We start from the raw sequence: 11058 nt of genomic DNA, 5'->3' as shown, positions 1-11058 counted from the left end.
CTTACCGTCTGAGCCCATTGTTGCAGCCACTGTGTCAATCCATGTTGTTGAGAGCTCCCCTCTTTTTAAAATGCCCCTCTGCCAAACATGGTGTCCTTCTCCAGGGACTGTTCTGACAACATGTCCAAAGTACGGGGAGCCGAAGTCTCGCCATCGTTGCCTCTAAGGCCCCGTAAAGTGACCAGCTTTAAAGCGGGACACCATTGACCAGGGGGGAGGGGTTCTTGATGAAAAATTTGGTCTATTTGGACCCAATAGACCATTCCCTAGCTTGTCGTGCATTCTTTCCAAAAATCAGGACTTTTAAAAAACGCCAAAAATCGGGACTGTCAGGTCAAATGCAGGACGTCTGGTCACCTTATCTAAGGGGCACTCTGGCTGTATTTCCTCCGAGACAGATTTGTTTGTTCTTCTGACAGCCCGTGATAATTTCAGTATTCTTGGCTAAGCAGCCCAAGACTGGTCTTAAAAGCTTGTGAGCAATTGTCTAAAGTGAAACTACTTGTCTTCTTGTCTGGCAGAAAAAGAGAAGAAACACACACACACACACACACACAGTCCAAAGGACTAGTGGATCACGGGAAAATCAGTCTCTACATCCCTGAGATCAGAGGTGCCTGGCTACCGCTGCCAACTGCTTTGAAAGGGATCACATTAGAAGGTGAGAGTGGGAGAAGAGGGTGGGGCAGATTTTGGAAAAAGACCAGGCTTCTTTCTCGGTGAAACAACCCTTGGGTGGTGCATACTGTAGATGGAGCAACCATATGAGATCAAAGGGGCAGCATTTACCCAAGAACAGAGTCAGATGAGGGGGGAATGGAAACGGGGGTGGGGTGGGGTGTAGGATAAGTGATGTGACATTACAGGGACGGCAATCAAGGGCATCAAACAAAAATGTGTATGAATTGTTGAATAGGAAATAGGCCTGCTCCGCAAACACTCCCTCCCCACCCGCCACAATAAAAAGCTAAGGGAAAAAAGACCATCTTGGGAGCATGCAACCAGTAAAGTTGTTTTGCCCATAGAGGGACGTATTCTGCATGAAATATTCATCATTTGAGAAAAGGGCCCTGCTGTGCAAACTTGAGCTTTTATGAGAGAGGAAAAGGAATGGGACCACGGAAACGCTTTCATTTTGTTCAGAACAAAAAAGACGCATTCATTTCGCAGCCAGCCGGGAAGCCGACTTAAATATCATTAAATCATGTTGTAGGCAGTCACTCATGAGAGGATAGTCGTCTTTGCCAAGATACGGGAAGAGCAGCTTCCACAAAAGCACAGCCAGCACAAAGTGCAGGCTGAGCCATCTTGGGGCTCCCCACCTTCAGGCCTAACAAGCACCCAAAAGAGTGAGTGCGGGGGGTGGGGGTGGGGGGGTGGGGGTGGTTGTTGTGTCCCCCCGCCCCCTTTTGGCAGTTCCAAGATGTATTTTAAAAGGGCAGGCAAAAGGAGGCATAGAAGGGACGTCAACATGCCCATGAAACTCCGTGTTCCTGCAAACGGACCCAGGTGTGTCTCTGCTAAGTGGCTCGTGGCATCTGGAGGCCAGCCAGATCTTGTGACCTGCCCAGAAGCCTTCTGCTGCCTGGAGTAACCGGACAACTGGGAGAGGTGCTGCCTCCCACCAATCCAGAACTTCCATCAAAGCCAAAGTCGTGGCACGAGAGCTCCACCTAATGAGCGAGCCCAGCTGCTGCTTCGCGATGAAGACTAAGCCCAACACGGTGTGCTGGGCTGCAGTTTTGTTTGTTTTACGCCATCTGACATCTTGTCGGCAGTGCAGCTTTTACGGCATCCTCCGCCACAGTGTACCTCAAGATATCCTGCGTGTGTTTTGATGTTAGCGCAAAGACAATCTGGGACAGATTGGGTGTTGTTGACCAACTTTAGGGGTTTCAACCGGACTTTCTCTCAGGAGTGGCGAACGTTGACTGTGTCGCTCTGCCCCACTCCCTGGTCCGATGCTGCATTGCTCGTGTACCTCCCAAACCAATTCATGGCTTAAAAACTTGTATCCAATGGCTCGCTCCGGATTCCAGGGATCTTAGGTGCAGGGCCTCCAGTACAGCCCTTGCAAAGAACACAGGAGGCTGCTTGTGGTCTCCCCACCCTTGGAAAACACGTGGATTTGATCTGCGTGCCGCCAGCAACAGCAAGGAGACTCCAGTTTTGCGTGGAGAGCCTGTCCCGGGTCTGCCTCTCGAGCTCAGCCTTCGCTTTTAGCTTCCTGTCTGCACGCTGATCTGCTCAGATTTCTCCGTCGTTTGTTACTCTGCCTTCTCAAGCCACCTGTTGACAGAATCCGCTCAGCCGTTGACTTCATCATGCCTTCCATTCACTGCAGTTCCTCTGCATCGGACAGAAAACTTCAGAGGCTGGTGACATCCGTTTGGGTCTTTCCTTTCTTCCAAATGAGAGGAAACAGCTGCGGTCATCCATTCATAATCCTCACGTGGACTGTACGAAGTTGGAACCTAGGAACTGTAAGTCATCACAAACGAAATCACACACATCCAGGTCAACGGCCTAGGCATCGGGGAGCTGAAGTGGACTGTTTGAAGTGGGTAGTCCTATGCTCTCTCAGAAATGACAAATTGAAGAGGAATGGTACCACCTTTATTGTCCCAAGGAACGTTTCAAGATCTAGCTAGAAATATGACAAACTGAAAACAAAATGGTTTTTTTTTACCAACTTCTGCAGTCTGAAATGAATCAAATAGCCTACCGAGACGCATTGATGAATACTGGGGATTAGAATGTAAATGCTGGAAACCCGAAGGATCGGCTGAAGCAAAGGCAATAACTCATCCTTTGAGCCCTTTGTGGGCTTAACTGGAAGCCTTCTATGCTGTTCTGGGAGGTATTCCTTTGTTGTTCTCCCACAGCATCCCAGTGCTCCCAGTCACGGCACATCTCACCCACTCCCCCACCCCCCTGTGACTGGCTTTCTTGCCTGTAATGTCCGGTAGATTTAAGATTCCGTGAGAAGACAAAGAATCTACATCTGTGGTACTTACTGTTCTATTCTGGGTGCCTGGCTTATGTCTGCCAAATAGAAGAAAGAAACTCAGAAAATACTGACCAGAATAAAGCAAGCACCTAAGCAAAATGAAAGTCACCTATAATTTCACCCTTACAGAATGAAGAGTTCTCCAGAGCAACCCAGGGATGGGGAAGGCCCAGCCCGAGGGCTGCATAGTCCCTAGAAATCAGCACCAGTGAGCATCACACACTTCACCAAAGAGAAGCATCACATTAGGGATGGACTGATTTAATGTCTGACCAAAGATAGGGGGCTAATTTTTAAGTTGATCATTTCTGGATGGCCCATGAATGATGTCTTAAATATGGAAATGATGCCTGGGCAGAGAAAAGGTTCCTCGCCACTGCTCTAGACCGTGGAAGGGAACAAAAGCCGTCAGCTCCTCCAGCAAACCTCATGGAGGCCCCGCTGGACCAAGAGTGTTTGCTGTGGGGCAGTCTGACTTCCGGAAGGAATAGGCCAAAGAAGTGAAGAAAGCCACCCAGCCATACAAGCACGGATCCCTAAAGAAGGATCGAAGGGTCCCTGAAAGGAGAGGTTCTTTGTCATGGGCATGTTAGCACACTTAATTGCGCTCCTGCAGAATCTGTAGAGAGACCTGAGACCTAAACCTAACTCACTGCCATCGAGTCTGTTCCCACTTAGAGCGACCCTGTAGGACAGGCAGAACTGCCCCTGTGGGTTTCCGAGACTGTAACTCTTAATGGGAGAAGAAAGCCTCGTGGTTTTGTTTTGTTTTGTTTTTGCAGAGCAGCTGATGGTTTAAAACTGCTGGCCTTGCAGTTAGCAGCCCAACACATACCCACTGTGCCACTAGGGTTCCTGTATGGAGACCAAGAGCCAGTCATTCAACAGAACCAGGGGAAGCTGAGAGCTTAGAATCAGGAAAGGTGTGCTTCGGGGTTGGATCCTTTTACTATACTTATTTCATCTGTATGCCGAGCAAATAATCCAAGAAAGTGGACTACATAAGACATGGCCAGTATCCGGATGGGAGGGAGGCTTGCTTACCTCTGAGGCGCAGGTGATGCAGCCTGTCTTGCTGAAAGCAAAGAGGACTGGAGGTACTCACTGGCGAAGATCAAAGAGCACGGCTTTCCACATGGATTATACCTCAATATAAAGAAAACCAAATCCTCACCCTTGGATCAGTAAAGATCAAGGGGGAAAAGATGAAAGCTGTCAGGATTTCCTTTTGCTTGGATCTACCATGAATGCCCGTGGAAGCACGAGTCCAGAAGTTAAACCACGCATCCCATTGGGCACATCTACCACAAAAGACCACATTAAAAAGCAGAAGTGTCACCTTGAGGACTCGGGTGCTCTTGGTCCAGCCACGGCATTTTCAGTCACCTCATATGCGTGTGAAAACAGAAGGAAGCCCCCGGAAGAATTGATCCATTTGCATGATCGGGTTGGCAAAGCACACCATGGCTGCCAGAGTGCTGGGAGAGGCCAAGACAGCAAGACTTTGTCTCGTGTTCTTTGGACATGTTATCAGGAGGGACCAAACCTTAGAGAAGGAGCTCATGCTAGGGGAGGATCTGTGAAACAGAGAAAGTCCTTCGAAGAGGTGGATTGACACAGTGGTTGCAACAAAGGGCTCAAACCTAATAATGATGAAGACGGTGTAGGATACTGGGCAGTGTTTCCTTCTGTGGTACCCAGGGTCGCTATGAGTCAGAACCAACCCAACAGCACCGAATGGCATCAACAAGATGAGAGGATAACCAATGCTCTGCTTAAATTGGAAGCCAAAGGAAATGGCCTTCTTCAAACTCACAGCCATTGACTTCATTGCGACAGAGAGTAGAGCTGCCCAGGGAGGTTCTGAGACTGTCCACCTTTAAGGGAAGTAGAAAGCCTCCTCTTTCTCCTATGGCGTTCTTATCCCTTGCTATTTGGGGGTTGGATTGGATTCTTGTCTTCCATTTAGGAGACCTGAGTTTCATTTCTGGTTTGGATTCTTGTCTTCCATTTTGAAGACCTGAGTTTCATTTCTGGTCAATGTACCTCACACTCAGTTGCCAAGCAACCCTCCATAGGAGTGGCTGGAGTGTTGCTATGATGCTGGACAGGATTCAGCAGCGCTTCCAGCCTCAAACAAGACTAACAAGAACGGCCTGGTGATGTGCTCCAGAAAGTCAGCCCCTGAACACCCTGTGGGTCACAGTAGTTCCATGACGGGAACTGCACAGTGCCAAGGAGAGTTTCGTCCTATTGTAAAGAGGTTGCCATAGTTCAGGCCAACTTGAGGGGAGCTAACAACAAGACCCTCTGGGATTCTGAGGTCTTCTTGCCTCGTAATTGGTTTATGGAAGCGATGAACAACTGACACGTGATTGAAATTCATAGATGCAGCTCCAGGGAACTTTGGATTTAAATAAAACCTCTGCAGGCCTATCTATGGCAGAGCATCGGCTGCTTTCAGCCTTTATAAGGATGTGAGAAGATTCCAATAGGGAAGTAACATGAAATCCACTGTGGCGGGTACTTCAGATACTAGCACAAAAGTTGCCCACGAATAGGCAATTCCTACAGCACAGAACCATAGGTGGAGGGAGAGCAAACTCCGGAAACACCATGCAGATGCCCAAGAACAGAGCTGTAGGAGAGGAACAGGAAGGCCTTGCTGGTTTCCGGAAGTTCCTGCCTAGTCCAGTGAGAGACCAAGTCCCAGGAAGGAATTTGTTGATGAGAGGGTGAGCCGAGGAGGAAAACATGAGGCCTGGTTCATAAAGGCTAAAATATTTGCAGAGGGCTCAATGGAAACTTTTGTTGAGCTACAATTCATGTACTGTACAATGCACCACATTTAGGCTGTACAACTGAACGGATTTTGGTACCTTCCCAGCGGTGAACCCATCACCACACTCAGTTTGAGAACAGTGTCACACTCAAAAGAAATTGTACCCCTAAGCAGCCTTTCCCCCAGCCTTGCCGGCTCTCGGCACCCATGACCTAACTGTCTGTCTCTCTGACTTTGCCTATCCTAGATCTATCATTTATACCCTACTCCTCACTTACCAATACGGTTAAATTCCAAAGACCAGACCGTGGTGCAAAAATTTAATTACACGACTATGGAGGATACCTGCAACCTTATGTAACTTCCAAACCACTGAGAATCATGAACTAGCCAAGTTGACACACGACCTTAACCATCACAGCCAGTGTTACTACTTTCGGGTCGAAACTTGGTATTCCTTGGTGCCAGATGCACATCATTAATGTGCAAAATAGATAGTATTTTTTTTAAACTCATAAATGTGAAATGTTGGGGAGTGGGGTAGTTGATAAGGGAGGAGTGTGTATAAATGGAATGAAACAACATGTGGGCTTTTGTGACTGGCTTCTTTCACTTAGCAGAATATTCATTTTTGCTGCAGCATAAATTAGTGCTTTCATGGCCGAGTAATAGCCCATTATAGGAACCTACCATATTTTACGTACCCATTTATTAGCTGATGATCCTTTGGGATGTTTCCACGTTTGGCGCTGACTATGATGAATACAGCTCTGGTGAAGCTGGAGTCTACATTTCTTGGGAGGACGTGTGTCTTCATGTCTCCTGACTATAGATACATCGGGCCCTGCCAAACTCCTCCCCAGTATACACTCTCACCAGAGAGTGCATATGTACTCAGGACTTTTCTGGCTCTTTCCATAGTTGGGAATTACTTTGTCGAGTTCTGTGGTCAATAAGCGAAGACATTTTCAGTGCTTCTTGCCAGAGATTATGCAGCCATCAAAATCACTGGCTTTGTTGTGTGACATCTTATTCTTCTCCGGCCGATGATTTATTTGTGGCTCTCATTGCCTTATCCTTTCTATTGGGCCATCTGTAGTGGTTCTCCTTCTGTCGACTCTGCTAGTGCCCACGCCCCACTTACTTTCTCGGGTTGGTGAGAACGTGGAAGAGTCCCGACTTCCGCTCTTTTATTGCTATTACTGGGTTCTGCCACAGTGCTGGGGCGTTGACGGGACAGTTGTGCCCGGTCGTTGCCCCAGTGTCTCACAATGATTGAACACCAGGCAGCCGGGGCCAAAGCAGACTCGTTAAGGGCACTGCCACACATGGTTGCGTCTCCCTGGAATGAATGACACCTGCGGACAGCAAAGCACTTGGTGACAACTCCGAGGTGTGGGAGGAAAGCAGCCGTCTGTGCACTGCTGCGTGATGCTTGCCCGCCCTCCACTTCACAGCAGAACCGCTGGCAGTGCCTCTGCCTTGCCAATAGCCAGGAAAGGCCGGGCGGTTTCCACTCACCCGTTCCCTGTGTGGAAGGTCTCCCATGGCACCCGGTGACGTGCACCCTCTGCTCTCGGCAGGTTTGCTTTGTTCCACTTTGCTTTCAGGAAAGACCTTCGATAACCAAAGGATTCCAAAGAGGATTTCCACTTTGTGGTAGTTATGTAATCTGTTGTTGGTTTGAGAGGATGAAGAGTGCTGGGGTGGAGGTTAGCCTGTCAATCAGATCGCACCTTGACGGCCTCATTTGCAGGTGCAATCTGATTGGAGATAAGTAGCTCACTGGAGGCAGGGCATACTTGGAGAATTAGGAAGGTTGAGAACCACTGACTTAAGACCAAACTCGCGGCCATCGAGTCAATGCTGACTCAGACCAACAAGAGACTGTAAATAAGGAATAGGCCTGGTCCCTGCCATCGGTCGAGGAGCTCAGGGTCCAAGTTCAAGATCACATAAAAACATTTGAGTTCTCTTTTAAATGAATACTGTTTTCCTGAACTAATTTTGGACTTATTACAATTTTTTTCCCTGTTCACCTTCATTCTACCTGTCCATGGTGGGACAATATGTTTATTTAGGACCAACTTCACCTGAGACAATGGTGGCAACAGGCACTACCTTCAAGGGGCTCCTCCTGACATGGAACTAGCTGTCCACGGAGAAGGTATCCTGAGGATGGCGCTACCCCACCCTGGGCTGGAGTGGGAGACCAGCTGCTGCCTTCTGGAGCTCTCTGTCCACTCCGCATCTCCTGCTCCCACAAATGGGCTGGTCGGGATGTCTCCTCTCCCAGGTGAGACAACTGCCCTCTACTTGAGTGACAAAGAGGAGTGCCAGCAGTTTACATAGAGCATCAGCAAGTGCTCAGAGAAATACCGTGCACAGGAGGTGACATTGCTATTTGATATTTTCCCTTGCGCATTCTGTAGAAGGCTTCTTTTTGGCTATGGATGGGTCTGTGAACCAGCCTGTCTGCTTCTTGGTTTCCTCCTGTTCTCGCCTCCTCCTTTGTGTCTGATGGTGTCATTTCAATCTGCCCTGGAGGTCAAGAAGGAAGGATTCGAATAGTTTCAAAAAACAAAAGAATGTTTCTCGTGTCTGTTGGAGCCCAGGTGGGGTAGTGGGTTATGCATTGAGCTGCACCTGTAAGAGGTCAGCAGTTCAAAACCAACAGCTTCTCCAAGGGAGACAGATGAGTGATTCTACTCCCATCCAGAGTTCAACAAACAAAGAAACAAAAACCCAACTCACTGCCATTGAGTTGATGCCAACTCATAGTGATCCTGTAGGACGGTACAACTGCGCTTGTGAGCTTCTAAGACTGTTACTGGTTAGGACATTAGAAAGCCCGTCTTTCTCCTGGGGAGTGGCTGGTGGCTTTGCACTGTGAACCTTGTGATCGCAGCCTCAGCGTGTAACTACTCGACCACGAGGGTTCCTTGTGAAGAGTTACAGTCTCGGAAACCCACAAGGGCAATTCTGTCCTGCCCTCTAGGATCGCTGGGAGTCAGAAATGACTGGTTGGCAGCGAGTCGAGTTAAGCTTATACTTGAGCATGATAATCTCTATGGATGCAGAAAAGATATTGAATAAAATCCAACACCCTTTCTTGACGAGAACCCTCAAGAAACTGGATTAGAAGGGAAATTCCTGAATATGACTCAGAGATGCAGAGCATCTATGAAAAGCCAGTGGCCAGTGTTATACTTAATGGAGAAACACTGACCATATTCCCCTTGAAATCAGGAACAAGACAAAGGTGCCTGGGCTCATTACTGAATCATATTGTATTAGAAGTCCCAGTTAGAACAATAAGACAAGAAAAAGAAATCAAAGGTAGCCAGATTGGAAAAGAAAAAGCAGAAGTATATCCACAGAGGATGGGATCCTGTATACTGAAAATCCCAATGAGTTGCAAGGAATTTTTTAGGGTTAATAACACAGTTAAAGGTCAGCAAACAAAAATCACTGGGTTTCTGTACACCAACAATGAAAATTTGAAAGAGAAATGATGGAAATAATTTCATTTACAATAACCTTAAGATAATAAAATATCTAGAAATAAACATAACCACGGATGTGAAGGGCTCCAAATGAACATTATAAAACTGCTGAAAGAAATTTAAAAAATGACTTAACTAAGTGGGAGGATGTTCCATGTTTATGGATTAGAAGATTCAATATTGTTAAGATGGCAGTGCTACCCCAAACAATCTATAGATTCAGTGCAATCCCAATCAGGATTCCAATAGCCTTTTTTTATGGAAATAGAAAAGCTAATACTCAACTTTATATGGAGAGGCAAGAAACCCTACTGCTAAAAGAGAAGAACAAAGTAGGACTCAGAGTTTTGGGTTCTAAACGGTTAACTCAACTCAACTCCCTCAACTCAACTCAACTCAACTCAACTCAACTCAACTCAACTCAACTCAACACATGGCCCTCAAGTCGATTCCGACTCGTAGCGATCCTGTAGAGCAGAGTAGGCCTGCCCCTGTCATCAGTAAATTGTACACCTCTGAAAACTGAATTGGCAAAAAAAAGTGTGTGATAGATAGTGGTTACACATTGGACTTTTAACCAACCACAAGGTCAGCTGTTAGAAACCACAGCCAGCTCCTTGGGAGAAAAGGGAGGCTTTTTTTTTTTACTCCCATAAAGAGAGTCTTGGAAGCTCACAGAGGCAGTTCTACTGAGTCCTGTAGGATTGCCATGAGTCAGCATCGACTCCATGACAGCGAGTTTGGTTTGGTTGACAGAATTGGAGCCCTGGTGGCATCATGGGCTGCTCATTGGATGGGATGCTAACCACAAGGTTGCATTTAGAAGCCTTATCTGCTCACTAACAGAACTGCCCTCCCAATCCTTGTAACCACTGAATACACCCCTTTACCATTTCTGCTGGCCCCGATTCAGAACCACTAGGCCCTTGGCTGGAGAAGGATGAGACTTTCTACTCTCATCAAGAGTTAGAGTCTAGGAAACCCACAGGGGCAGTTCTACTCTGCCTATAGGGTTGCCATGGGTCAGCATTGACTTGATGGCAGTGACTTTGGTTTTGATCGACAACAGGAGCCCTGGTGGCATCGTGAGCTGCTCATTGGATGGGATGCCAACCACAAGGTCAGCAGCCTTATCCTCTGCTCACTAACGGAACTGCCTTTCTAATTCTTGTAACCACTGATCAAAGATTTCATAGAAGAATCCTTACCAAGAGGGAGAAAATTCAGACCAGAATTTCAGATCTTGCTGGAATCTTAGACTTTTTAAATCTATGGAGGATGGGTGCTCCTGAAAACTATTGTCCTGAGATAATTTTCAAACTTTAAACTCAAAATATACTTTGAAGTCTTTTAAGACCAAATAATAGTTTAGCTTAATTAGTAAAAATGTCTGCCTCGAGCATTATTTTCTTCTAAGCATGATCTACTATCTATGCAAAAAAATGTGTGCATTATGTTTTCACACACCACACAACACACTCACGTGTTCATTTTCTACACAAGTTATGGGCATTGTATATGTGCACATTATTTGCACAAATGTGGTATATGGGATCAACTTGACAACAGCAACTCAAAAGATCAGACAGGAACCTTAGGGACAATAAGTTTATGTTAATTATGGAGGAACAACTCAGGAAAGAGAGGTGAGAAGGCTTGCAGAACTCTAAGAATGTCACCAATGTCATTAAACAGTACGTGTAGGAATTGTTGGTGTGTGCTTTGCTATGTATAATTTTTAAAAAATTATTTTATTGGGG

Source organism: Echinops telfairi, unplaced genomic scaffold (assembly GCF_000313985.2).
Source record: "Echinops telfairi isolate 266 unplaced genomic scaffold, ASM31398v2 ScPeMD7_1;HRSCAF=3_0, whole genome shotgun sequence".
In the NCBI taxonomy this organism is placed as follows: Eukaryota; Metazoa; Chordata; class Mammalia; order Afrosoricida; family Tenrecidae; genus Echinops; species Echinops telfairi.
This window is presented reverse-complemented; position numbering follows the sequence as displayed.